The sequence below is a fragment of the Aethalodelphis obliquidens genome, unplaced genomic scaffold, assembly GCF_003676395.1.
Source record: "Aethalodelphis obliquidens isolate GAN/ISIS:26980383/991018 unplaced genomic scaffold, ASM367639v1 scaffold51, whole genome shotgun sequence".
In the NCBI taxonomy this organism is placed as follows: domain Eukaryota; kingdom Metazoa; phylum Chordata; class Mammalia; order Artiodactyla; family Delphinidae; genus Aethalodelphis; species Aethalodelphis obliquidens.
This window is the reverse complement of record NW_020837995.1, coordinates 681,971-709,644: the sequence shown is the minus strand read 5'-3', so window position 1 is coordinate 709,644 and position 27,674 is coordinate 681,971. Positions and strand designations below refer to the sequence as shown.

At 48.0% G+C, this 27,674-nt stretch overlaps 2 long non-coding RNA genes, 4 other non-coding genes and 1 pseudogene across 9 annotated transcripts; 2 read left to right on the top strand and 5 right to left on the bottom strand.

Moving 5' to 3' along the window:
* The first annotated feature begins 2,505 nt into the window (after positions 1-2,505).
* LOC113607947 (uncharacterized) lies at positions 2,506-11,425 on the top strand. 3 transcript variants are annotated; one of them, XR_003428151.1, is made up of 3 exons: positions 2,506-4,093; positions 4,239-4,740; positions 4,837-11,425. It is a non-coding gene; the product is annotated as an uncharacterized LOC113607947 (long non-coding RNA). The 3 variants fall into 3 exon arrangements; XR_003428153.1 differs by having other exon boundaries at positions 2,511-4,093; positions 4,239-6,255; positions 6,352-11,425; XR_003428152.1 differs by having other exon boundaries at positions 3,223-4,093; positions 4,239-6,539; positions 6,730-11,425.
* On the bottom strand, positions 3,915-4,004 carry TRNAY-GUA (transfer RNA tyrosine (anticodon GUA)). Its single transcript is given in 2 exon segments — positions 3,915-3,950; positions 3,968-4,004. It is a non-coding gene; the product is annotated as a tRNA-Tyr (tRNA).
* On the bottom strand, positions 5,757-5,847 carry TRNAY-GUA (transfer RNA tyrosine (anticodon GUA)). Its single transcript is given in 2 exon segments — positions 5,757-5,792; positions 5,811-5,847. It is a non-coding gene; the product is annotated as a tRNA-Tyr (tRNA).
* On the bottom strand, positions 8,576-8,665 carry TRNAY-GUA (transfer RNA tyrosine (anticodon GUA)). Its single transcript is given in 2 exon segments — positions 8,576-8,611; positions 8,629-8,665. It is a non-coding gene; the product is annotated as a tRNA-Tyr (tRNA).
* Positions 11,426-13,603: 2,178 nt separating the features above from the next.
* LOC113607945 (uncharacterized) lies at positions 13,604-27,063 on the bottom strand. Of its 2 annotated transcripts, none has more exons than XR_003428149.1 (3): positions 23,690-27,063; positions 16,008-16,167; positions 13,604-14,828 (listed from the first exon to the last, which is right to left on the bottom strand). It is a non-coding gene; the product is annotated as an uncharacterized LOC113607945 (long non-coding RNA). The 2 variants fall into 2 exon arrangements; XR_003428148.1 differs by lacking the exon at positions 13,604-14,828 and adding an exon at positions 15,812-15,855.
* LOC113607944 (apoptosis-enhancing nuclease-like) lies at positions 16,174-19,759 on the top strand (annotated as a pseudogene).
* On the bottom strand, positions 24,329-24,410 carry TRNAL-UAG (transfer RNA leucine (anticodon UAG)). Its single transcript has one exon. It is a non-coding gene; the product is annotated as a tRNA-Leu (tRNA).
* Positions 27,064-27,674: the final 611 nt, after the last annotated feature.

Here is a 27,674-nt window from a genome sequence, read left to right as displayed (position 1 = left end):
TCATATATGTGTGGATTTTCTAGTTATTATCCCTCTGGATTTTACCTCTCTTATATTTTGACTGAGTAAGTCTTGTCATCTTTTTTCTCTCTCTAGTATCACGAAACAGATGTTTTCATATATTGTTTCAACTTTCAGATTTCCTCAGTGATAAGGGTTAGTTTGAATATCTTACTATGTGATTCCCAGAATCTTCTTCATTTGCTTTTCATCACAGAAAACCCTGGACTCTTTACATGGAAACTGTCACCTCTGGTTCTTACCTTAGAAGGAATTATGGACCTTTTTTTATCTTCCAGTAAATCTTCCAATAAATCAGGTCTTTAGTCATTACTCCAGGATGTCCTTATTTATCAGAGCCTTCATCTTTCTGGAGCTGATGCCTCAGGCTAGTAAATAATTTAACATGCGCTAGATGTCTGTCCTGTGCAAGGTACTGTGAAAAGCAAGGTGCTGTTGGTACCAAAATAAATATGAGATTTCCCCAGATTTCAAGGAGCTCACTCCGAAAGAGGATATTAAATTATAATATCAGCATAGCATGATAGGCAGAAAGGTGAAAGTAATTAAGGAGTACCAAAGAGACAAAGAGGAAGAGGACAAAACTGAGACTTGAGGAGCTAGGAAAAGATTATGATAAAAGATGATCCTGAAATGAGTAAGAGAGAATGAGAAGGAATTTGATAAAAGGGGAGGCAGAGGGATCAAAGCAGAATGAGCATCTTGTTACCGTCCAGTGTTCATAAACCCAGGAAACGTGGCACATTTTGACTGAATCAAAGCGTTTGGGTGGGGGAATGGGGGGCATTGAACTGATTAAGCTGGTTACTTCAAATGTGATCCTTTCTGAGGCTCCAATATTTTTAGTAAAATACTAAGATGATAGGAAGAAAAAGCCACCAGTAAAAAGAGCAGCACTTCCCATCTTCTAGGGCAGTGTTGACCTCCGGTTGAGAATGGGTTGTGCTGCAGGGCCTAGAGGCAGGAACTCATTTGCCCTCTTTGTGACTCGGATTCCTGCCCTATTACCTGGCATACAGTGAGAGACAGTGAAGTTGCAACAATGGGAAAACAAGGAGCTTGCCTAGTAAGATACTGCTTGTTTTTTAGGCTTTCATCCCAGGTGTGGCTTCTCAGACGCTGTTCTTCTGCCTTGTAAAAATAAAGGGGGTGCCTTCTGATCCTGAGGAAGAGGAGTAACCTTGTTGTATCTTGTGGCTACCAACCTCAAGGACCCCACCCTCCCCTCTTTCAGAGAGTTTTATTTATCTATAATGTACTTAATGATTTTGGCTTGAGCATACTCTGATATTTAAATAAAGGGACTTTGCCACAAAATGCCCCAAGACATTTCAGTCTGTGTACAATATGGGACTGGCAGGCAAAATCCTTGAAAGGATTACACTTCTCATCCTCCATCTTGAAGAGACTGTGATATTTATCCACATTCCCTTACCCACTACTGATTGAAAAACTGTTCCATTTGAAGCCAGGTTTTATGTTTCTTGCTTATGGATTTTACATGCAAATGTCATTTTACCCGTCTTGGACCACATATTTCTTGATTACTTGTATTAGCATGAGTGTAGAGATGGAGGAGAGTGAAAATATTTTGGTTTCTAATTAATCTCACTATTGGAAGGTAAACATTTTCATGTATAGCCTATGTATAACTATTTAATTATTACTGAGTACGGCCTGCATAGAGGGTTTTATTGATCCAGGCATCATAGAGGCAAGACTTTCTGAGAAAGGCTACCTTGGTGGTAAACAGAAGTGATGTTGAGGTCTGAGAAAGAAAGTAGAAAATTTCAGGAGCTCCTGAATGGAAATTTCCCAATTCCCCATTCCCGACAAATCTGGAAAGGAGGTAAACCCTTATACAACGTAAGATTTTTCTCTCCTGGCATCAGCGATGTCTCTGCCTTCTCTGTCAGCTGATCTAAGCCAGGTAGTTGCAAAATGTATGTGTAGAGAAAATGACAGTAGGTGTGGGAATGGATGCAATGGAGGTGATCGTGGAAGTACAAGGACATTATGAACCTTTCTTCTGCTAGTCATTCTGGAAAAATAATAAACATATCATGTTAAAAAGCCACGGTGTCTTCTCCAAAAAGACTCACAAGGGATGTTGAGAAATCGTTCCCTTGCTTCTGGGGTGAGCAGCAACTGGAAATCAGGGATATGATGAGATAAGTTAAAATTCCATGCACAATTATTTGTATCTTCATTTCCTGCTAGTCCTGGATTTCTCTGTATGCTCTAGTGATACCATATATAGTTACACAAAAAAATCAACACTCTTCAGGTTTCTGTTTCTTTTCTAATTGTTTTGGATCCGCTCTGCTCACCTGATCACAGATCTACTACTCCTCTTCTAAAACTGAGCTGACTACAGTGCATTGCCTCTCCCATGAGATCTTCCATATTTTCTATTTTGCCCTCCACCCCAGCCTGAATTAAAACTTCCTAAGATTGATTTTAGTTTTAGATTTACATGGAATATTCTATCTACCTCATTTGTAGTTTTCAGTACATTGTATTATAACTGTCTGCTTCCATCTCTGGGTAACCTACAGTCAGAAATATTTTAGGGCAAGAACTATATTTTAACCTCTACATCCCTGGCACAAGCACAATACATGGTACGTATTAGGTGCTTATTAAATGGTTTGTGAACAAAACATACCTGAATACCAATCCTAAAGAGTGGCAATTCTATTGAGTCAACACGACCTGGGTTGATGAGCTAAGAGGATGCAGGACTTACTAGTCCCCTTATTGATGCGTACATGCCTTCATTCATAATTCTAAGAACACATTCTTAGTAAATACATAATGATGTAAGAGGTAGAATTACAGGATGTCCAAGAAAGGCCCAATTCCATCACTGGTCTCACTATGTTAATTTCTGCATATGGTGACATTCAAGGCTGGGGTCTTTTTGTGGATACAGAGCAATAGAGTCTTCATATAGATCACCTGTCTGAGCTAAATAATATAAGCAGACTAGGAGATATCATTGCTCATAAAATAGCGAAAAATCTACATGAGCGCCGGGAAATATTAACAAGACAAATAAACCTGAGGATTCTTAGCAGAAAAAAATCCAGAGATCAGATGGACAGACCACCTAAATAAGACACTGGGAGTAATAATTACCCATTAAACTACAGGGACCAAACAGCTGCATATTTCGGCTTAAATGTCATTTAAAAAGCAGTGAAGATTAGCAAATACAGTGAAGATTAGCAAATACATCCTCAAAAGGTAAATCCCTACAAATACCATGCTAAGAAGGCAACCATGGTAGTTTACTACATAGCTGGGTTTCTAAAAATTATAGTTCTCAGATAAAATTAAAAATACCAACAGTAAAAGAAAAAAACATTGAGGAAAACAGACATATACATAAAACGACATGAAAAGTCACAGATGCATGCCAGAGTTATCCGTGGCCCGCCTAGTGGCCGGTATGGTTGCAGACATACAGGGCTTGCAGTAAACAGCTCCTCTGGGGCAACCTGTTTGACAGGGATCTGTCCATGATTAGAGAAGCTGTGGTATCAGATAGAGACAGTGCTGTCCTGGGCAGAAGGAGCAAAAGCAAGAGCTGTGGGTAAATAAAAGTATAAAGGGCTTTGCAGGTGGGAGGTCGGGGCTGGCTAATTGCGGCTACCCACTAAAGCAGGAGCAATGGGGGCTGGGCCGTCTTGCGTTGAAGGGCATGGGTCAATAGATTTCAAGAAGTAGGTGTGTTCCTTGGCGACAGCCCACAGGTGGCTGTGAGGGTGACTCCGGAAGGGTTTTCCTGGCTGAGTTCAGCTGCTGACTTGCTGCAAGGGCCAATTTGCAGGGCTGGGCGCCAGGGGGTGGTGGCGGCCTTCATGACGGGGCAAAAGCAACAGAGCACTTCCTTCGAGCCGGAATCGAACCAGCGACCTAAGGATGTCCACGTGCGTCAGGCCTACAGTCCTCCGCTCTACCAGCTGAGCTATCGAAGGGTGCACAGTGGCAAGTGCTGGGTCCTTCGTTTTTCCTGGAAACGACAGAGGCCAAGGCTCTGGAAGGCCCCGGGTGCAATATGCCCTAGGTTAGTTGGAAGCCCCTTGGCAGGGAGCCGTGCACACGCCGGGGATCCGTGGTGGCCAGGCATCCCGGGGAGGCGATTTTCAGAACGCCTGGGCCCGGGCCGCCACCTGTTGACTCATTTTCTCTCCCCTGGGCTCTTTCTACAGGGAGACACCAGGACGACAGCCCTCGGTGGCCAGAAAGCCAGTAAGAGGGTGAAGGGAGGGGGGGCGTTGGTGAAACCCAAACGGATGAGTGGGTCGGGTGGGGGCGGGCTTGCGGAGGGAAGCAGGAGAGAAGAATGCACCACCAGGCAGGCAGGGTCGCTGAAGGGCCCTCGAGGAGTTTCTGAGCTCGCCCCCCCGCCCCACCCAATCACATACACGCCCCCTGGTGCTGGGGCGTCATCATCCGCGCATTTAACCTCGACCCGACCCTGTTGCCCGCCTGGAGCTGGGCTCGTTTTTCTGCGCAGTGAGACTTCCTGGAAGTGAGGGAGAAAGGATGTCCCCATAGGTACCCAGCCGTCTGGCCCGCTGCGACCCGTCTAGGGACGTGGCTCGCGTTCTCTGCCCACAGACCCGGATTCCTCTGGCAGAGGCGGGTGCTCCCTGAAGCAGCTCAAGATTCTGTGGGCTTCCTGGACAGGCAGAGCACACCGTTGTCCAGGTCGGACCTCGCGCCCTCGCTCCTCGTCTTTGACAAACGTTTCAGATCCCATCTGGTGCATGCCCACCACCTGACACCACTCGCTCACCCACCCAGCTCAGGTCGCACAGAAGTACGGCAAGCCACACCCAAGTCACCTGCCCTCCGATGCCTGTGTCGCCACCCCTGATCGGGAGACCAGCAGGTCTGCACCTGCGAGGATGAGGGCCATGTCTGCGGAGGTCCCCTACTGCCCGCTGTGAGGCCCCAGACAGGAGGAGGTGGCCGTGCCGGGGCTCACCGGGGTGTGTCCAAGTCTCCAGAGTCCACCTCCCAGCCACAGGCACATCCTCCACCCCTGTTACATCCCCCAAACACCAAACCTAGTTCCTCCAAACCTGGGAAACTTCTGTCCCTCTCTCAAGGATGAGGGCGAGAGAGAGAGAGAGAGAGAGAGAGAGAGAGAGAGAGAGAGAGACGAAGTTGGAGAGAGAGATGGATGGAGATACACAGAGACTGCAGTTGTTGGGCTAGACAGAAGAGAGAGGCCATGGACCATCGTAGGACTAGGCAAAGTAGGAAAGGGAAATTGAGTGGGAGGGTTTTCAAGAAGAATGCCTTGGTTGTCCGTGACGCATGTGATGGCCCGTGTGCTTGTTGGGCTCCAGGGCTCGCGGTGGGCAGCTCCTGTATGGCCACATGTTTGTCGGATCTGTCCACGTTGAGCAAAGTGGTGGTGGCAGAGGGAGCGCTGCTCTCCCTGAGGAGAGGTGCGAGAATAAAAGTGTTAAGGGCTTGGGAGGCTGACGGGCTGGCTGGTGGGGGCAGTCTGCTAAGGCAGGAGCAAGGGGATGTTGTGGACTGAGGGGCATATGTCTGTGGACTTCAGGAAGAAGGGGTAAGTGGTTCTGGAAGGGCTTTGTTGGCTTTGTCCGGTGAGAATGAGGATGCTCTTGTAGTGCAAGGGGAAGGGCCAATTTGCAGGGCAGAAGCAGAGGGCGTGGCCCTCATGATGGGGCAAAAACGATTAAAGCACTTCCTTCGAGCCGGAATCGAACCAGCGACCTAAGGATGTCTACATGTCATCAAGTCTACAGTCCTCCGCTCTACCAGCTGAGCTATCGAAGGGTGCACACCCATGTTTCCACTGACAAGCACTGGATCCTTTCTTTTTGCAGGAATGGTGGAGACCAAGGAACTGGAGCCTCACCGTTCCTCAAAGAGGAGCACCGCCTCTAAGTGCCTCCCCCCATGCCCTCCATCCACCCCAAATCCCGCTCCCAGTTCTGTACCTCCCTCAGCTCGCCACTCACTCCAGACAGGGGCCGTGGTGCCCACCTAAACCTAGTTTTACTTTTCCGTGCAGTGAGGGCACCTGGGAAGTGATGGAGAAAGGACGTCGGGCTAGGCCTGTCTGGGGACTTGGCTCGCGTTCTCTGCCCACAGACCCGGATTCCTCCGGCAGAGGCGGGTGCTCCCTGAAGCAGCTCAAGATTCTGTGGGCTTCCTGGACAGGCAGAGCACACCGTTGTCCAGGTCGGACCTCTCGCCCTCACTCCGCGTCTTTGACAAACGTTTCAGATCCCATCTGGTGCGTGCCCGCCACCTGACACCACTCGCTCACCCACCCAGCTCAGGTCGCACAGAAGTACGGCAAGCCACACCCAAGTCACCTGCCCTCCGATGCCTGTGTCGCCACCCCTGATCGGGAGACCAGCAGGTCTGCACCTGCGAGGATGAGGGCCATGTCTGCGGAGGTCCCCTACTGCCCGCTGTGAGGCCCCAGACAGGAGGAGGTGGCCGTGCCGGGGCTCACCGGGGTGTGTCCAAGTCTCCAGAGTCCACCTCCCAGCCACAGGCACATCCTCCACCCCTGTTATATCCCCCAAACACCAAAGCTAGTTCCCCCAAACCTGGGAACCTCCAATTTCCATGGCGGGTGGAGGGCATGGGCACATCCAATGGAAGCCTTAGAAGCTCTCTTTGGTCCCTGTCCACTGGTCTCTGCAGATGGTGACATTCGAGGCTGGGGAATCTTAGTGGCCACAGAGCAGTAGGTTCCTCCTGAAGGGCTCCTGTGGGAAAGCAGTGGCACTGCCCCCTGGACCCTGGAAACTCCACAGCCCCAGGCTCAGCTCCTCTTGGTCAGCAGTGGGGCAGCAGGGAAGATTGCTGCTGCAGAGGAGACCTGGAGATGAAGATATGCGGGAAACGCAGTCTGGATGCAGAGGCAGAACCCGAACCAAAAAAGGAGCTCGTGGCCGCAAGGGTCAGGGGAGGGCAGGGGCTGGGCCCCAGGGCCTGCAGAGAGCCACGCTCCCATCACCGTTCCTCTGACAGTGCTTTCCAACTGTATCTCCAGCCTTCGGGAGTTTCCCTCCCACAGGAGAGAAAAGGGCAAGGGCCACTCCTTGGCTTTCCTCTCTGCACCCACATGCCCTGACAACCCTCCCCCAACCAGCAGCATCCCTGAAACCCGGCTCAGTGGCGGTGGAGGGAGGAGGGTGTGGAAGGCTGCAGCCTCAGCGGCCCAGCACTTAATTCAGCCAGCTGGTCAGAAGGCACGGGCCAGTGGCCTGTGTCAGGAGGACAGTTGTTGTGCCCCTCCAGGATCACACATCCGGCCACCAAGCCCCAGTCCCGGGCCCTTTCTGCTCCCTGCCTGCAGCCACCGTTATCTGCCCCCCACCCCCGGCCTTTTCCTACTCTCAGGTCTCTTTCTCAGGTCTCAGCCTTTCCTTTTGCTCACAAACTCCCTTCCTCTCCCCATCTCCCCCTCTCCCTTGCAGTCGCTCTCCCTCGGTCTCTCTCTGTCTCTATCTTTATCTCAGTCTCTATTTCTCTGTCTCTCCATCAGAAGTAGCAGGGGAATTGGTACAGGGGTTTTTCCCACAATTGTACAGAGTGTGAGCAATCGTTGCTCTTGCAGAAGGAACTCAAACCTTCCTACGGCAGCAAGAACAGGTGTGAAATTTCGAGGAACTGGAAGTTTTCCTGTGGCCTCGGCCTTGTTCTCTGACTGACAGGAGACCTGAATGGGGCCTCTGAAGTTTTCATTGTGACGTCAAGCCTCCTCCCCTGTCCTGAGAGCCCTGGTGTCTTTTGCTCCTGCCAATGCCAGAGGCTCTTGGCGCAGGCGCACAATTGGCAATGGCTTGGCAAATCTTAGGGTGGCAGTCCTGTCCCACAGTACATAAAGCAAATGGTGAAGGGTTTCTGTCTCCCTAAGTTTATATATTTATGATCATTCAAGAGAGACACAGAAAGAGAGAATGAGTTCGAGAATGAGGGAGAGAGAGAGAGACAGTTGGAGAGAGGGATGGACAGAGATACACAGAGACTGCGGTTGGGCTAGACAGAAGAGAGAGGCCATGGACTAACGTAGGACTAGGCAGAGTAGGAAAGGGAAATTGAGTGGGAGCGTTTTCAAGAAGAATGCCTTGGTTGTCCGTGACGCATGTGATGGCCCGTGTGCTGGTCGGCCTCCAGGGCTCGCGGTGGGCAGCTCCTGTGTGGCCACATGTTTGTCGGATCTGTCCACGTTGAGCAAAGTGGTGGTGGCAGAGGGAGCGCTGCTCTCCCTGGGGAGAGGTGCGAGAATAAAAGTGTTAAGGGCTTGGGAGGTTGAAGGGGCTGGTTGGTGGGGGCAGTCTGCTAAGGGTGTCTTTGGTTGAGAAGCATGTGTCTCTGGATTTTAGGAAAGGGACAAGTGGCTCCAGGAGGGCTTTGTCGGCTTTCTCCTGTGAGAATGAGGATGCTCTTGTAGTGCAAGGGGAAGGGCCAATTTGCAGGGTAGAGGCAAGGCTGCACTAGGCAGTGGTGGGCTTCATGATGGGGCAAAAGCATCATGGGCACATCCTTCGAGCCGGAATCGAACCAGCGACCCAAGGATATCCACATGTATCAGGTCTACAGTCCTCCGCTCTACCAGCTGAGCTATCGAAGGGTCCACACTGGTAAGTGCTGAGTCCTTCCTTTTTGCAGAAATGACAAGAGGCCAACGCGTTGAATGGCCCCAGGTACAACATGCTTTTGGTTGGCTGGAAGGCCCCTAGGCAAGGAGCGGTGCATATGCTGGCTCCGCGGTTGTCAGGCATCCTGGGGCGGCAATTTTCAGAATGCCTGGGACTGGACAGTCACCTGTTGACTCATTTCCTCTACCCCCCCCACCCCGCCCTGTCCCTTTCTACACGGAGTGGGGGGATGACGCCCATCCCAGGCCAGAAAGCCAGCAAGAGAGTGAGGGGGAAGGAGACGTCGGGCAAACGGATGCGTGGGTTGGTTGGGGGCATGGAGAGCAGAAGATGCGTGGGTTGGTTGCGGAGGATGGAGAGCAGAAGAACGCAGCCCACAGGGTCACAGAAGATCCCTTGAGGAGGAGCACAGCCTCTAAGCGCCTCCCCCCACCCCACCCATCCCACCCCAGCCCTCGGCCCCGGTTCTGTACCCCCGTCACCTCGCCACTTACTCAAGACCGGGGCCGAGGTGCCCATGTAGACCTAGTCTTACTTTTATGCACAGTGAGGCTTCCTGGGATGTGATGGAGAAGGGATGTCGGGATGTTGGGCCAGGCAGGCCAGGGGTGGAGGGAAGGCGGTGGGGGTCGACGATGACACCACGCCCATAGGTACCCATCGGCCTGGCCCTCTGCGGCCATCCTACGAACTTGGATCCCCTTTTCTGCCCACAGAGCAGAATTTTTTTCAGTAGCTGTTTCTCCAGCATCCATCTTCCACTCCCTGCACCCTTCAGTTCCCTTCCTTCAGCCTGCTTTGTTTTCCCCACCTCCTTCCTGCTACCAGGTGTATTTCTGATCCCTAAGCCTGTGTTTTTCTCTCAAACTTTTCCCCTTCTTGTACATCTGTGTCTGTTTCTCACTTTCTATCTCTCAGGGTGTCTGGCTCTCTTTTTTGACTTTTTGGTCTGATTTTTCTCTGAAACTTTTTTTCACTGTTTCCTTCTTTGTTTCTCTCTGTCTCTTTCTCTTGCTTTTTGTCTCTTTTTTTTTTTTTTTCTGTCTCTCTATATTTCTACTTCTATATCTCTATGTCAGAATTTGCAGTGCATTTGTTCCTGATTCACCTAGTTTCGGCAGTCATTGCTCTTTCAGGTGGAACTAACACTTTCTGGGTGCAATGAGAGCAGTGTATAGGGCAATAGATATTATCTGAAGTGCAGGCTGAGAGAAGCCAGTGGGAAAATAAAGGGAGAGGTCCAGAGGTTTAAGAATAGTTATCCTGGATGTGTTTTTAATTATGTATGCTCAGATTCTCTTGGGCTTTTGCTGCAAGTTTCTTTTACTCTCCAGTTTTGAAGAAATCTTTAATGGCAATCAAAGAAATTTTGCTAGGATGCAACTTATGTATCCCTGGATTTAATTATTAATAAAGTACTACAATTGGCTCACCGATTGTAATGAAATGTATTATACCAATACAATTTGTCATTGGAAGGGAAAATAGTGGAAGAGGGGCAGTGAGAACATATATATGAGAACATTCTTGACACTGTGCTCACTTTTCTTTTACAGAAAACTGCCTCTAAACAGAAACAGTATTAACTGAAAAATTAATAAATTGATTTTGTCCATGTATATTCATTCATGTGTATACAACTACTGGAAAGAATGCTCTTGGGTAAGCAATAAAGGACGGCATCTCGTGCACAGTTAGAGGGGATGGTCTTAGCTAGGATCTTGGATAGGTCATCCACAGTAACAGGAGGAAGAAAAGTACTCAGATGCCTGTACATGGGTACCTTGTAGATGTTCTCCTGTGAATGCTTCTGTTTTCTTAGTGAAATAGAAAGCTGAGAGTGAGAATGTATGCTGAGGTATTGCTATTTTGAAGACACAAGAGAAGGGATGAAAGAGTAGAAGTGAAGGGATTGAGAAAAATAGTAAGATTGTTATGCATATGCACTTGAGATTATTGTCATGAATTTAAATTGAGACCATTTCAGCATCACTGGGTTTCTCTTCATTCTAGTTCAGCTAGGTGAGGGCACGTATTGAATGCTTACATTAAATAAAGATTGCTGTTTTGTTAAGTGAGTTTTTCTAAGCAAAAGAGGGACGATCATATTCAGACCCCTAGATCAAGAATTTAGCCAGGAACTTGAAACTTCTCTTGGTGATTCGTTTGAAGGACATGGGCCATCTTCTCTCCTTCACCACCTCCTGAAGGTGCTCTCTCCTTTGCCTAAAGGTGCTCTCTCCTACTAAAGGTGACCTCTCCAAAGGCACACTAAGAAAGGGGCAACACTTTGATTCAACCTGGGTTGCAATGGACATCAAATTCCACCCATCTACTCTCTGGGACCCCCAAGATATGGGCAAAGATCCGAAGTACACTGTACTTACAGTTCAAGCCGTGAAAATATCTCATAGGAGTTCATATTATGGGTTAAAACATTCTCGGGATCTTTGAGAGCAAACTGTAGGGGCAGTGAGCTAATTTTCCAAGTTAGTTGTCAAAGATGCTCGATTCAAGTCTGCAAGAATTGAAACATCTCCATCATCCCCGGGGCATCGCCTTTTTGCTGAGTCACATCTCGGGACAGTCTCACTCAGACCCCCTCTGTCCTGACTTCCTGGCAGAGAAAGATGCAGAGGGAAGGGTAGGAGCTCCATCGGGAGATCAGAAATAGGGGTTGGGGGCTTCCCTGGTGGCGCAGTGGTTGAGAGTCCGCCTGCCGATGCAGGGGACATGGGTTCGTGCCCCGGTCTGGGAAGGTCCCACATGCCACGGAGTGGCTGGGCCCGTGAGCCATGGCCGCTAAGCCTGCACGTCCGGAGCCTGTGCTCCTCAGCGGGAGAGGCCACAACAGTGAGAGGCCCGCGTACCGCAAAAAAAAAAAAAGAAAGAAAAAAAGAACTAGGGCTTGGGCGTGAGGAGGCAGAAACGTCCCAGAGCAAACATACCACTGGGGAGCTGAGGACCCGAGGGGCTGATTCTAAGGTCACTGATGTACTCCAGCAACAGTACAGACCCAAGGGTCTGCACCGGTGCTCTTGCCAAAGGAGTAACTCTTGAAGTTCGCTTATAGACTGCGCACGAAGCTTCTGTGAGTCTCCATTATGAGGAAAAAAATGTAAATAAAATAAATAAAAACAGACACCACTCCCTGTTTTCTCCAGCCTTTTATCCGTCTCCTGTTGCATGTGACAGCTTCCTCTTCTGGGGCTACACCTGTACTTAAAACTTCTCTTTCTTACGGAACCCTATCCTGCGGATGAACTTCAACCTTTAAGACTTATCAAAACTTACTACCTGGCAAAACTTTCTCAAGCCCTATCTGGCCAGAAAACAGGAACCCACTTGCCTTAAATAGTCTGACCTGAACCTCACTCTGGTACACTCAGTCACTCGTCTCAGCCCCAAACCGAGGACTAGATTACTATTCCCATCTTAGACCTCGGTTGTGCAACTGGCAAAGCTGTGGCTTAGCGGTGGTGGGATTCGAACGCCCCACCCAAAGAGACTGAGGCCTCATTCCAGTGCCTTAGACCGCTGGGCCACACTACTTGGTATTATGTGATATTGCCTATTCTTTCCCATACTACCTACTTTCTTTTACATTTCAGCTGTGCTCTATACAATGTGTTCTCGAAGTCCTAACTTGATACCTCAAGAGCAAGTGGAGGAAGGGTTCAGGGAACAGCGGAGGCTTATCACAAAAACTTACTCTCCTCATCGGCTCTGAAGTTTTCATCTTCCACCCAAGTGCTTAAATGGGAAGAACTTAGTGGATGAACAATGAGTGAATTGAGTCTGTGCCACACAACTAGGCCGTGGGCCTTCTGTAGGTGTTACTATGTTTTATTCTTTTAGGCTTCCTCTCAGTCTCGCCACAAATTTCTTAGGAAAACAAACGAAGGCTGACGCTAATGAAAGCCACAAAAATCCTATCTTCGAAGGAGCATGACTTATCAAATGGCGTTTTAAAGCATTTGCAAATCCTTGAGCACGTACTTAAAGCTGGAATCTAACCAACAACCTAAAGATGCCAACGGAGCTCTACAGCGCCGCCCCCCTCCCCCATTTTACCAGCTGAGGCATCAAAGAATGCACACATGTGGCTCTGCTGAATTATTTCTTCAGAGAAGGAGCAGCCTCTCACATGGTTTTATACTCTATTCCCAAGACACCTGGAGATGTCTTCTGCTCTCATAGCAGTTGCTCACGTCTTTGGAATTTGACAGTTTTAGGACCTTAGGCGTCGCCCAGGTCGCCATGTTGACATCTCTGCGTTACAGATCCACCCTCTTGTTGCTCCGGAACTTGTGCCGGGGGTGGGGTGGTGGGAAATGTCGTCGTGAGCAGAAAGCAGCGCTCAAGTTCCCTGTTGACAAACTCTGCTCCCCTGGTGGAACCGTCAACGCACCGCGGAGAGCTCTGCCCGGGGCTCCCGAAGGATCTCCGTCTCTAGGCCTCCCTCCTGGCCCAAGGACACAACGTGCTCATTTCTCCGAGAAAAACGTTTTGTTTTGTTTTTTCACAACTCACACACACACACACACACTGTATTTTATTTTTACAAGAGATAAATAAACTGACACCAAGCATTGTAAATGGATGACCACAACAAAAGCAACAATGATTGCAATTACCAAACACGAAACACATTCATACTATGTCATAATATTGACATTCAGTCCAGTAATCCTCCACTGTAACAGCTCCTTTACTTTGCAGTGAAAATTGATTTGTATACATTTTGCCTCTGAGTCCTTGTGGGATTTTTTTTTTTATTCAAACGGAAAGTCACAAAAATTATAATCATCCTCATCAGCTCACTCAGTCCCATGTAATTGATTGTTTTTTATCTTGATCTTTTGTTAGCACTTTTATGAATTCATCAGTTTTCCATTAGAGTTCTGAAAATGCTTATTCATTCAGTTCAGCAGTATAGTCAGTTACCAGAAACCTGAACTTGTCAGAGTCTTTTCCATGAATTCCTTGAAGATGAAACCCTTTTATAGAAAAACGTTTTGGTGATAGAAGTCCTGCAGCTCCACAGAGGCCTGACTGGGGCTTCCGATCCTGACAGCTGTCCCCTCCCACCAGGCAGTTTTTACTATCACAGAATATTCTGTCCACATGCACAGATCACCTTCATTTAATGGCTGACGCCATTTTTCAGAAGATCATTCAGGGCCCTTCAGGTTTTTAACCTGGCACATCACATCCAAAATAATTAAATTCCTAAAGCAGTAGTCCTCAACCCTGGCTGTACAGGAACTTAAAAACATTCTGATGTGGAGACCACACCCTAGACCAATTACATCAGGATCTCTGTGGGTGGTATTCAAGCATCAGCGTTTTGTAAAGTTTCCCAAGTGCAGCCAACATTTTAAAAAAAAAACGTGCAGTGCAGGAGGATATTCCAACAAGCCTGTTCTATTCCTTTTAAGGAAATCTCACTTGTCCTGCCCGTCAAGTCAAAACCTGCTTGGCCCACAGCTCTTTCTCTGGACACCTCCTGGGACACAGCCAAGAAATGTCATTGCTGGGTTCAAGGCTTGGATGGCAGCCGCCAAATGCCCCCTGGCTACTGTTGTCAGATTATGGAAAAGATAGTGTCCTCTACATCTTACCAGTTACTAGACTCTCAATAAAAACAAGGTAAGGTTGTTATAGATTACAACGAGGAACCACATATAAGAAGGGCTCTTCCCCAGTCCCTCTAAATTCCTGTCTTTCGGTCCCGTTCTTTGACATGTCTCAGGATGATCTAGGGCTTCTAACTCCCTTATTCCCACTCACACACTTGAAGTGAGCTCTGGACTTAAAGCCTTAGTACCAGGAGCAAATATATCCCCAAAATGACACCTGAGAATAGGTTTTCCGGTTCATGGTTGCGCGGATCCTAAATCGTTCATTTAATCGTCAGAGGCTGTCCTAATCAACATAGTCTAAAAGTACTGGCTTCTCTTTGACCTTTGACACGGCGTATAGAAGAGATGAGACAGAGATGTTGCTCCCGGAGCCATTGCGCTCTTCCCAAAGCTGCTGCCCAGGAACTGGGGAGAATGTTCGGGGGCGGGGAACCTTGGAGGAGGGGCTGGCACCAGTCTCAGAGCCATCTGCACCAACACTGGAGATTTTCTAGGTTAGGAGAGACATAGAGGTTGAAGTGGGTACTGTGCCTCAGCGGTCCCCAACCTTTCTGGCACCAGGGACCGGCTTCGGGAAAGACAATTTTTCCACGGCGGGGGTTTGGGGGACGCTTCAGGCGATAATGGGGATGCACAGATGAAGCTTTCCTCGCCCGCGGTTCACCTCCTGCTGTGCAGCCCGGGTCCTAACAGGCCGCGGACCCGTCTACAGCTGGGGGCTGGGGACCCCTGTTGTACAGGACAAATCACGTGTGAGGGGGTGGCGGCGCGGTGTATCGGGGGCTTTGTCCAGACTTAGCTGCGCAGGCGGCATTCACACAGACTGTGTTCCTGCTTCGTCTGGGGACTTGTCTTCTGGTGTGATAGCCCCCGGAGAGCGAGTTGCAATTACCTGAACCTAGGGACAAGTATCTCCTACTTCTTCCTTCTGCCAGTTTTGTTGGCTGTCGATCAACAAAATGTGTCTCTCTTAGAAGAATACAATAAGGAGACGCTGTAACTCAAAGGTTGGTGCACCAGGCAGGAGCTAAGATGTGAAGTCCCCATGGGGCCCTAGCTGTTGCCCTTTTTATACTCTCCGATGTATTTACCAGACCAAGAAAACTTCACTGGTGAATTTTAACAAACATTTCAGGGAGAAATAATGCCATTTATACACAACTTCTTCCAGAAAAATTAAAGGGGAGGTAATAATTCCCAACTCTTTCTATGAGGCCAGCATGTTTTTGGCATCAAAACCAAAGACACTACATAAAAAAGAAAACTACAGACCAATATGTCTCAAGAACATAGAAGCAAAGGAACTTAGCAATACTTTAGCAAGTTGAATCAATGGTATATAAAATAATAATACATCAAGATTAAAGTAAAGTGGGGGCTTCCCTAGTGGCGCAGTGGTTGAGAGTCTGCCTGCCGATGCAGGGCACAGAGGTTCGTGCCCCGGTCTGGGAAGATCCCACATGTCGCGGAGCAGCTAGGCCTGTGAGCCATGGCCGCTGACCCTGCGCATCCGGAGCCTGTGCTCCGCAACGGGAGAGGCAAAAAAAAAAAAAAAAAAAAAGTAAAGTGAGCTTTATCCCTGAAAAGCAAAGTTGGTTTAATATTCAAAGTCAGTTAATGTAAGTCATCATAGTAACAGATTAAAAAAAGAAAAATCATAGGATCTTACCAAAAGACGCAGACAAAGCATTTGACAAAGTATACATTCATTCTTCACACAAACCCTCAGCAAATAAGGAAAAGAAGGGAACTTCTTCAATATGATAAAGGACATCTATGAAAAACTTCCAACCAACATCAACTTAATGATAAAAGACTGAATGTTTCCCCTGTAAGATAAGAAGCAAACAAGGACATTTGTTTTCATCACTTGTATTCAACATTGTACTAGAGATTTTTGCCCAATAAATAAATTAAAAAAAAAATTGAAATAGAAGGCATCCAGCATCTGTGTTTAAACAAAGAAGTAAAGCTGAAATTCTTTTCCAAGAAAACATGAAAGCCTGGGGCATGTGGGAGCTGCCTGGCTGCCTGGACAGCACGTAGGAGCGTGAGGGGATTCGCGGAGTTTCAGGGTGCTGCCCCGATGGTAGATTACCTCCCAGGCCTCCCTTTCCCTCAATGGTGAGCTGATTGGGATGGTATGCCGGGAATCTCCTGAGTCTGCCCAGTGTCTGTGCCCTTCCCTGGCCAGCCCGAATGGCAAGATTGTGCTTTGGCGGAAACACAAGAGGAAGAGCAGACAGCACCAGCGGTTCATGGCCCAGAAGGCCTTGCTGCAGGAGCAGGGGCTGCTGAGCACATCCCCAGAGCCGGGGTCCTCCCCACCACCCACGCTGTTGGAGGCACCACCAGACAAGGAAGCCACCAGCAGTATGAGGGAGTGTGTCCAAGGGCTGAATCTGGAGGTGCCCCATGCAACAGAAAGCCCACACCCAGGGAATCTGCTGGGCCCTTGCCCAGCAAGTATGTGGCTATCGACTGTGAGATGGTGGGCACAGAACCCCGAACGTGGGTGAGTGAGCTGGCCCGCTGCTCTGTGGTGAGTTACCACGGCGAGGTCCTCTTCAGCAAGTATGTCTGGACTGAGATGCCCATCATGGACTACTGCAGTCTCTGGAGCGCCATCACTGGGCAGCACGTGTGCAAGGCTATCTCTTTCCAGGTGGCCCAGAAAGAGATCTTGAAGCTCCTGAAGGGCAAGGTGCTGGGAGGCACGTGCTGCACAATGACTTCCAGGTCTTTTCTCAAGTACGTCTACCCTCGGGGCCAAACTCCGGATACCACTTATGTCTCCAACCTCCTCAGCTAGTCCAGCCTCAACACCCAGACCCAGGTCTCTCTTAAGGACCTGACCCTGCAACTACTGCACAAGAAAATCCAGGTGGGCCAGCAGGGGCACTCCTCAGTGGAAGATGCCAGGACAGCCATGGAGCTCTGTGACTGAGCAGGACCCTATGGGGCCTTCCCGGGACAGGCTCTTCCCCTCATCCTCTGCTTTAGCTCCTCTCTGAAGTACCTAGATAACAGTATTTGATGCACATTTCCAGAGCTGGTTTACAGAAGTGAAAACCCCCCACCAAATGGAAGATGTTAACTACTTGATGACCATGAGCACACAGCCCCAGGCCTCCTGGAGCCTAAGGACTGATAGTGTTAACCCCTGTGACACCACCCTGTTACCTCAGCATCAGCCAATCAGAGAACTGTGCATGAGCTGATCACATACCCTGCGGACCCCCCCTCCCTCACCTGGCCTTTAAAAATGCTTTGCCGAAACCCTTCGGGGAGCTCGGGGTTTGGGGGCCTGAACCACCTGTCTCCTTGCGTGGCCCTGCAATAAACCCACGCACATATGGTCACCTTATCTTTGATAAAGGAGGCAGGAATGTACAGTGGAGAAAGGACAGCCTCTTCAATAAGTGGTGCTGGGAAAACTGGACAGCTACATGTAAAAGTATGAGATTAGATCACTCCCTAACACCATACACAAAAATAAGCTCAAAATGGATTAAAGACCTAAAGGTAAGGCCAGAAACTATCAAACTCTTAGAGGAAAACATAGGCAGAACACTCTATGACATAAATCACAGCAAGATCCTTTTTGACCCACCTCCTAGGGAAATGGAAATAAAAATAAACAAATGGGACCTAATGAAACTGCAAAGATTTTGCACAGCAAAGGAAACCATAAACAAGACCAAAAGACAACCCTCAGAATGGGAGAAAATATTTGCAAATGAAGCAACTGACAAAGGATTAATCTCCAAAATTTACAAGCAGCTCATGCAGCTCAATAACAGAAAAACAAACAACCCAATCCAAAAATGGGCAGAAGACCTAAATAGACATTTCTCCAAAGAAGATATACAGACTGCCAACAAACGCATGAAAGGATGCTCAACATCACTAATCATTAGAGAAATGCAAATCAAAACTACAATGAGATATCATCTCACACCAGTCAGAATGGCCATCATCAAAAAATCTAGAAACAATAAATGCTGGAGAGGGTGTGGAGAAAAGGGAACACTCTTGCACTGCTGGTGGGAATGTGAATTGGTACAGCCACTATGGAGAACAGTATGGAGGTTCCTTAAAAAACTACAAATAGAACTACCATATGACCCAGCAATCCCACTACTGGGCATATACCCTGAGAAAACCATAATTCAAAAAGAGTCATGTACCAAAATGTTCATTGCAGCTCTATTTACAATAGCCCGGAGATGGAAACAACCTAAGTGTCCATCATCGGATGAATGGATAAAGAAGATGTGGCACATATATACAATGGAATGTTACTCAGCCATAAAAAGAAACAAAATTGAGCTATTTGTAATGAGGTGGATGGACCTAGAGTCTATCATACAGAGTGAAGTAAGTCAGAAAGAGAAAGACAAATACCTTATGGTAACACATATATATGGAATTTTAAAAAAGAAAAGATGTCATGAAGAACCTAGGAGTAAGACGTACTAGAGAATGGACTTGAGGATATGGGGAGGGGGAAGGGTAAGCTGTGACAAAGTGAGAGAGTGGCATGGACATATATACACTACCAAACGTAAAATAGATAGCTAGTGGGAAGCAACTGCATAGCACAGGGAGGTCAGCTCGGGTGCTTTGTGACCACCTAGAGGGGTGGGATAGGGAGGGAGGGAGGGAGATGCAAGAGGGAAGAGATATGGGAACATATGTATATGTGTAACTGATTCACTTTGTTATAAAGCAGAAACTAACACACTATTGTAAAGCAATTATACTCCAATAAAGATGTAAAAAAAATTTTTTTTTTTAATCAAGATAAAAAAACCTTTCTCTGCTCCAAACTGCAACGTTTCGGTTTGTTTGGTCTCACTGTTCATCGTTGGGCACAGGAACTTGGGCTAACAGCTCTACCAGCTGGTGGAGGTGCAGTGGGAACAGCAGGAGGCCAGCAGCTTCCGGACCCACCCTGAGGACAAAGAGCCTGAGAGCAGCACGGACATGGAACAGTGTATGGAGGAGCAGTACTGGCCTGAGGACCTGGCCCAGGGCACCAGCAGAGGAACGGAGGAGGCGCAAGGCAGAAGGGAGTGAGGAAGGAGAGGCTCCCTTGGGGAGAGGAGACCAGGAGAGTGGCTGGGGCAGGATGCTGCCAGCTGCCCCCAGGGTCTAAAGAGTTGGGACCATCTATCTGTACTCTGAGCTCCCTCTGCCCACAGCACAGCCCTCTGCGCTCCAGGGCTGTTGACAGCCCTTTCTCCCCAAATCCTGTGGCTTTGCTAACGGCACTTTATAGATATGATGAAAATGTCCCGTGGGCTAGCTGCTAGAGCCCAGCAGGAGTAGGGAATGTACCAACAGCTGGTCCCAGGCTGTCACTCTAAATGTCTCCCTCCCTGGGGAGGTGGGTAGGGGTGGCAATATCTAAGAGTCTTCTTATCTCCACTCAGTGACCTGGGGTAAAGTTCTCATCCTGTTGTCGCCGTCTGCCTCTTCCTTCAGAGTCATTTTCCAGAGAATAAATATGCTCTGAAGCTATAGAGTTAAGGCCACTCAAGGGTCATTTTATCCCTTTCTCTCAGAACTGGAACTCTGACTGTAGCCATTGTAGGAACTGCTAGGCTACAATGGAATAGCAGAGCCTACAGGCTCATGGGAAGCTGGGTCCTCCCATGGTGCCACCAGAAGTCACCAGGCCCTATTCTGGGAGGAGTGAGAGCAGATAAGCTTTGGGTGGAGACTGGCATATTTATTTTCACCTGAATCAGGCATTCCTCCTGCGCACCCAGCACTAGGCTCTCTTAAGCAAACGCCTGAGAAACAAGACAGCAATTTGAATTCTGGGACCCCTGTGCAGAATTGCCCACGATGACCTTTGCTTATTGAAAGCAAGGCCACAGGTCTGTAGGGGCGCAGAGTGCCCGTCTACTGGGGCTGGGCCAGGCATTAAGAGCTGTGCAGTTTTGCCTGCACTCAGGTGGGTGCCCCCAATCACTGCAGTGGCTGGGTTTTCTCCAAATTTCTAAAAGTGTTCTCTGTCAGAATTCATCCCCTACCCCTCTTTCCTAAGGGGCAGTTTTGGGGTATGAGGTAACGAAGAGCTCAGGTCACACAGAACCTGAGCCCCACCTTAAGAGCTCTGAGACTTAGGCAAGTATGTGACTTCATTCTTGAGTCTCTTCCCTCATCTGTAAAGTGGGGATAATGACACAACGACCTCACGAGGCTGTTTCGAAGATGAAGTACTAAGTGCTTGGCACAGTGCCTGGTACATAGTGAGCCGAGGGTGAAACCGAGTGAGGCCCTGTGGGGCTCCCGGGCACGGAGGCCTTTTTCGTCCCCTGTTTCTTGTAGGCAAGACTCCAGCCTCCAGGACCTTCCCTGAGTTCCAAAGGGCAGATTCAAACAGTTGCTAATTAACTGTTGCCAGGAAACCACCTGAAGCCAGATTAAAGGACCAGAAGAGCTCATCCAGATTAGGGGACCGACCACCTGAGACAAGATGAAGGGAACGCAGGCCCTGCTCACCCCTGACCTTGTCAGAGACCCCACCCTTGAACAGTTGCTGTAAAACTTCTCCTCCAATCCTCCCGGGTTAGGACACATAGTTTTCAAGGACAGGAGCCCACTGTGTCCCCCTTTGCCTGGCAAAGTGATAAAGCTATCCTTCTCTACTTCACCCAAAACTCTGTCTCCAAGATTTGATTCGGCACCGGTGTACAGAGGCCGAGCTTTCGGTAGCAAGGTCAGTGAGAGCAGCTGTTTTTTCTTTAAGGATTAGTGTTGGACTCTTCTGGATAACACCTGAACTTGCCCTCGGGTTGCGTGGCTTTGGCCTAGACAGAACTCTTCTAGCATGTGGGGCACGGACCTCTGAGGACAACGTGTGGGGTTCTGGGCTCTCACTGTTCCTGTGCTGCATGGATTTCCAGTCAGTCTGAGCAAAGCGGCAGGGCCAGGAAGGGAGACACACTACTGAAGGCGCACACCTGCGAACTCAGGACCACAGTTCTGGGAGCTGGCTGAGTCACTGACCGCTGCTGGCCTGGCTCCAGGACTTTGTTCTATATTCCTTGAAAATCTGTAGCTGACAGCACACTCACAGCTGAGCAGTAGCTTCAGTTCTTTCGTCTACGGGTTGATGGAGGATGGAGCTGTTAGCAGTGGGGAAATGTACTGGGTTTAAAATGTTCTGGAATAAAATTCAATTGGAAAAGTGAAAAAAAGACATGAAAGCCTATGTAAAAATCCTATGGGATCTACAGAAAGCTATAACTACTAATTGAATCTAGAAAAGCTGTAGAATACAAGATTAATATTGAAATTAATTGTATATATTACTGTTTATACTATATATACATATATAGAGAGTGTATACCATATATATGTGTGTGTGTATATATATATATATATATACACACACACATATATATATAGTATCTAGCAATGAACAATCAGAAATCAATTTTGGGGCTTCCCTGGTGGCGCAATGGTTACGTAATCCACCTGCCAATGCAGGGGACACGGGTCCAAATCCTGATCCATGAAGATCCCACATGCTGTGGAAAACTAAGCCTGTGTGCCACAACTACTGAGCCTGCGGTCTAGAGCCCACAAGCCACTACTACTGAGCCTGCGTGCCACAACTACTGAAATCCGTGTGTCTAGAGCCCATGCTCCACAACAAGAGAAGCCACCACAATGAGAAGTCCGCACACTGCAAAGAAGAGTAGGCCCTACTCGCCACAACTAGAGAAAGCCCACACGCAGCAACAAAGACCCAACACAGCCAAAAATAAATAAATAAAATAAATAAATTTATTTTTTAAAAAAAGAAATTGATTTTGGATTATTTTAAAAAGCAATCCAGGGGCTTCCCTGGTGGCGCAGTGGTTGAGAGTCCGCCTGCCGATGCAGGGGACACGGGTTCGTGCCCCGGTCCGGGAAGGTCCCACATGCCGCGGAGCGGCTGGGCCTGTGAACCATGGGCGCTGGGCCTGCGTGTCCGGAGCCTGTGGTCTGCAACAGGAGAGGCCACAGCAGTAAGAGGCCCGCGTACCACAAAAAAAAAAAAAAAAAAAAAAAAAAAGCAATCCAATTTACTATAGTATCATTAAATATGAAATACTTAGCATTAAAACATGTACACTTGTACACAGAAAAAAAAATGCTGAGAGAAATGAAAGAAAACCTAAATACAAGGAGAAACATTTTGTGTTTGTGAATGAGAAGACAATACTGTTACGATATCAATTATCCCTAAATTGATTTATGGGTTCAATGTAATCCAAATCAAAATAACAACAGGTTTTTTCCCCAGAAAATGACCAGCTGATTCCAAAATTCATATGAAAATCCAAAGACATAGCATGCTCCAGACAACAAAAGAACAAAGTTGGAGGACTCACTGTGCCTGACCTCAAGACTTAGAAATCTGCTATAATCAAGACTGTAGTATTGGCATTAAGATACAGAAATAGATCTATGGAACAGGAGTGCAGAGGTAGAACTACACATGTATTATCAACTAATTTTTGACAAAATTTCAAAGGCAAGTCAGTAGAGAAAAGTAGTCTTTTCAACAAATGATGCTTTAAAAGAACCCACAATTTTGATCCCTACTTCACACTGAATGAAAACTTAACTCAAAATGGATGAAAAATCAAAACTATACAATATTTAGAATAAAATCTTTGTCAACGTGTGTTGGGGGAAGATTTCTTAGATGCAACATTAAAAGCATGACCCATCAAAGAAAAATTAAGTACAGTGATTAATGGTACTTCCTAAAATTAAGAACCCCTGCCCTTCAAAAGACACTGTGAAGAGATCGAGAAGACAAACCAAACACTGGGAGCTAATACTGTAGTTGCACCCTCAGGTCTTTAGGGAGGATTTTGCCTCGTAGGGGACAGTTGACAATGTCTGGAGACATTTTCGTTTGTCAAAACTGGGACAGTACTACTGGTGTCTAGTGGGTAAAGGCCAGGGATGCTGCTAGACATTCTATAATACATATGACAGGCCCCCACTACAAAGAATTATCCGAAATGTCACTATGGTAGAGGCTGACTAAAGTAATAAGTCACAAGGACAAATTTATCTCTTGCCTCCTTTAGGGCGTGGGCCAGTCAGGACTATCACCACCTACTGAAATGAACCTATGACTCCTTCTCAAAGGCTTGAGGAAGGGACAATGCCTGGATTCAGACCTGGGGGCAATGAGTGCCAAACCGTGCCCAGTGCACCCTTTGGGTACCAAAGGCAGTGCACATGGGGCAGGAAAGTCATTGTCCAAAGGTCAGAAAGTGAGAATTTTCTCTAAAGAGCTCAAATTCTGACTTTGAACCCATCCTAGGATACCTTGCGGGCTGGGGGTGGGGGGGCGGTCAGGGTACTCTTCCTTGGCTGGCTCAAGCCTGGGAATTGAATCACTTCCCTGAGCTGGTGAGCAGTTGCCTCCCTCGATGATTCGCTTTCTGCTTAACCCATCGTCCTTTACTGGCTTGACTTTACCACCTTTACCTGGAGGGAGAGACGGAAAGAGAAAGGGTGGGTGGGTGGGTGGGGGGTGCTGTTGTAGCGGGGAGACCAGTGGAAAAATAGAGAACATCCCGTAGGAAACTGTAGGGGTTCCAGAGGCAGTCAGCAGCAGAAACTGCACAGGGACACTTTGCATCTGCCCGAATTTTGCCGTGTTAACACTTAAGAGAAAATGATGAGACAAAGTCTTACTTCGCTCCCCGCTCCCCTCCGTGCCCCAACCCGGAGTCTGCAGAGTCTTACTCTCCAATTCAGCCTGCAGGGAGGGCGGCTGTCGTTTAGATTGGATCGGTTCCTGCTTCCGGGAGCCTAACACCACTCCACCCCGCCGGTTTCAAGGCTCTCCACCTCTCCTCAACTTGAACGCCCCAGCTTAAATGCAACACCTTTGGCAAGTCCTTATCCGCTCCTGTAGTGAGGACCCGGGCAGTGATCGCTTGTGATTAAGAAGGAAAACCTTGGCAGCGGTGGGATTCGAACCCACGCCTCCAGAGAGACTGGAGCCTAAATCCAGCGCCTTAGACCGCTCGGCCACGCTACCAAGCGTATACCGTATAATTCTGTACACTTACTAGTTATACATTTCTGCCCTTTTTTTTTCCCGCGTTGTTCCCAACTCCCTGACCCGAAACCATGATTCTAGGTATCACCAAGGGACACTAAGAAAGTTCTTCTCAGCTCTACTAGGACTCGAACCTGCATTCACCCAACCCAAACAGCTCTTCTCACTCCAGGAGCTAAAAGAGAAAGACCTTCAAAACCAAGTATCCCCTCCCAAAGCACAGCACTTGGGATCTAGAATGTAACATCTTTGCGAAGGCGGGTCACGTCAGCTTCCGCCTGGCGTCCAGTAAGCGCTCAAAAGCTGTTGAAAGGACGAATGAACTCCTTGATTTAGACTCCAGATCACTTGGGGATCGCGGTGGTGGAATAAGAAAGAGCAAACTGTCTTTCCCTGTCACCACCCCGCGCGCCGCGACTTCAATTCTTTGCTAAATTTTGACTTTGATACTTTTCGGTTCTGAAGCCGGGAGAGAAGTCTCCAGAAGTCATGCACAGTGCGTGCGTTAAACGACTGGGGAAAAAAAAAAAGCTTGTTTCCTAGTTCCCTTTTTCTTCTCTTGGCCGAAAGCGCAAATAGCCGACGCCGATCAATGCCCGCTCCCTAGTGCCAGCCCAAGCAGAGTCTGCAGTCTTCCTCCCCAGTTCAGCCTGCGGGAAGGGAGGCTGTTTTTTAGGTCGGATCGGTTCCTGCTTCGCGGGAGCTTCCAGTCCCTTTTGTATCTCTGTGTCTCCCATTTCTGCGTCTCCCAGAGAGGTCCTGTTTCCCCTGCGCAGTTGTAGCCCGGTGGAGGCTATTACTACTGGCGACTGCGGAAGGAGACGGACTGAGACGTCCTTCCATAGGGACTGAGGCCGGATTCTGAGCCCAGACTGGTACTCAAGGTGCCCAGGATTCCTGACAACTCTCACGCTCCCGCTCCTCATCCTACCTAGAAGCCCAAGGCTGCCGGCCTCCGGAGGGGAGCCTGGGAACGGGGCCAGAATAGGCGAGAGAATTACACTGTCACGCCTCTTGACACGGAGAAGAGGAGCCACACATCAGTTCTCCAAATGTTTGAGCATCTGTCTAGGATCCACCAAACTTGAGTTTCCATGTTCCCTATGTGAAAAGGAATTCTTGCTGCTTTTAATTACAACGAAGTGGAAGTTACAGAAGACCACGATGCTATGTCTCTTTTGCTACTTTGTGGCAGTAGCTGAGAATTATTTCACAACTACTGCCTAGACTTGGGGGTGGGGGGGCGGGCAATAAAAACCATTGCAGCAGAGATCGGTTTTGTATTTTGGAATTCTAACAGGTGACTGAGCAAAAGGCTGGGCAATGGGATTGGCGGATGCTTGGGCCAATTTTCTGCCTTCTAAGGGTAGAAATTGTGGTTCCCTGGTGATATCCGATCACATCCTTCATTTGATAAAATTAAAGCTATTTGGGGGGCAAATTCCATCAAGAGCCTTAAACGGGGAGGTTGTATATGCTCTGTGCTTCCCTCTCTCTTGCAAATATGCAGTCTATGTCAGAGAAGAAGCACCCAGACCTGGCTTACTTCCTTAAGAATAGACAATTGTCATTGTTTCTTAATTCCCCCAAGAGAAGGGAAAATTAATCCCTTCTCTTGGTGGTGTTGAAGTTTCCCAGGACACATAAAGGGGATTTTCCCAGAGCCTCCAGTAAAATTCTATGGTCTTTGTTTTGGGTGGAATTGTGTCCCTCCAGAAGGATATATAGAAGTCCTAATTCCCAGTGCCCCAATATGTGACCTTATTTGGAAATAAGGTATTTACAGAAGTAATCAAATTAAAATGAGGTCATTAGTGTGGGCTCTAATCCAATACGACTGGTGTCTTTATAAAAAGGGGGAAATTTGGGCATAGAGATAGAGATCTCTTCCTGAAATCCCATAAATTTCAACATAAAAGTGAAGGGAACAGGGATTGCAGGAAGACTGCTAACTCAGATTCTCTGTGGGATCTCTGTAAAAGAACCTCAACGTATTTTCAAGGGTAATAGAGGTAGACATATTGGGGCTGGAGCTCCCTGCTGGTGTGGAAAGAGATCACTGGAGAGGGGCATCTCACCAGGGGTAGAGCAGTGGCCCTCAAATGTTAGCATGCATCACAATCACCTGGAGGGCTTATTAAAAAGACAGATTGCTAGACTCAACTCTTGGAATTTCTGATTTAGAAGACCAAGGGCCTAAGAATTTATATTTCTAACAGGTTGTGAGGTGCTGCTGCTGCTACTGATCCAGGGACCATGCTTCGAAAACCACTGCAGCAGAGATCAGTTTTTTATTTTGGAATTGTAACAGAAATGAGGAAGGCAAGCTGAAGGAGTCAAAGATGTGCAGACTTCTTGAAAGCAGTGTGCAGGGAAGAGATGTATGCTCAATATGGTGGCAGTGGGGGAAAAATGAGAGGCCTTGGATATAAATGAGAGGGAAAAGCCTGGCAAAATAGTAAAGACTACTATTAAGGACAAGGATAAGGTCCTTCCGATACTGGTGAACAGTACCGGTCACTTTATGACCCTTAAGACATGCATAGGGCTTCCCTGGTGGCGCAGTGGTTGAGAGTACGCCTGCCGATGCAGGGGACACGGGTTCGTTCCCCTGTCTGGAAAGATCCCACGTGCCGCGGAGCGGCTGGGCCCGTGAGCCATGGCCGCTGAGCCTGTGCGTCCGGAGCCTGTGCTCCGCAACGGGAGAGGCCACAACGGTGAGAGGCCCGTGTACCGCAAAAAAAAAAGGCATGAATAGAATGTGGACCCAAGGATGCCCAGGACTAGAAATGCTAGAGGTCTCAGATGAACTACGCAAAAGTGGAATCAAATGGTGCTATCTTCTGAAGTCTCTGGCCACGTGTATTTGTCTTACTGGGCATGGCATAAAGACAGATGAGCGTGCAGGAGAAACTAGGAGAAATGTTTGCACCCTTACCCTCTCCTAGGCCACATGGAAAACTTTGCACATATCCAAATTAATCAACTGAGGTCACCCTGGAAACTTGATACCACAGGTCTTTCTCATCTGTGAAAGAACTTTAGAGACTTGAAGTCTAGGAAGTCTGAGGTCCATGAACAATGCACCTGCAAGATCTCGGCCTAAGAAAATGGAGTCTCATCTACCCTTGATCTTCTATGTCCAAGTGTATTTTTTATCATGTCCATTTTACGGACTTAGACAAGGTAGAGTTCACATCCTTGTCAGTAGTGTGCAAAATACTTGCATTCTCCTTTGAACCT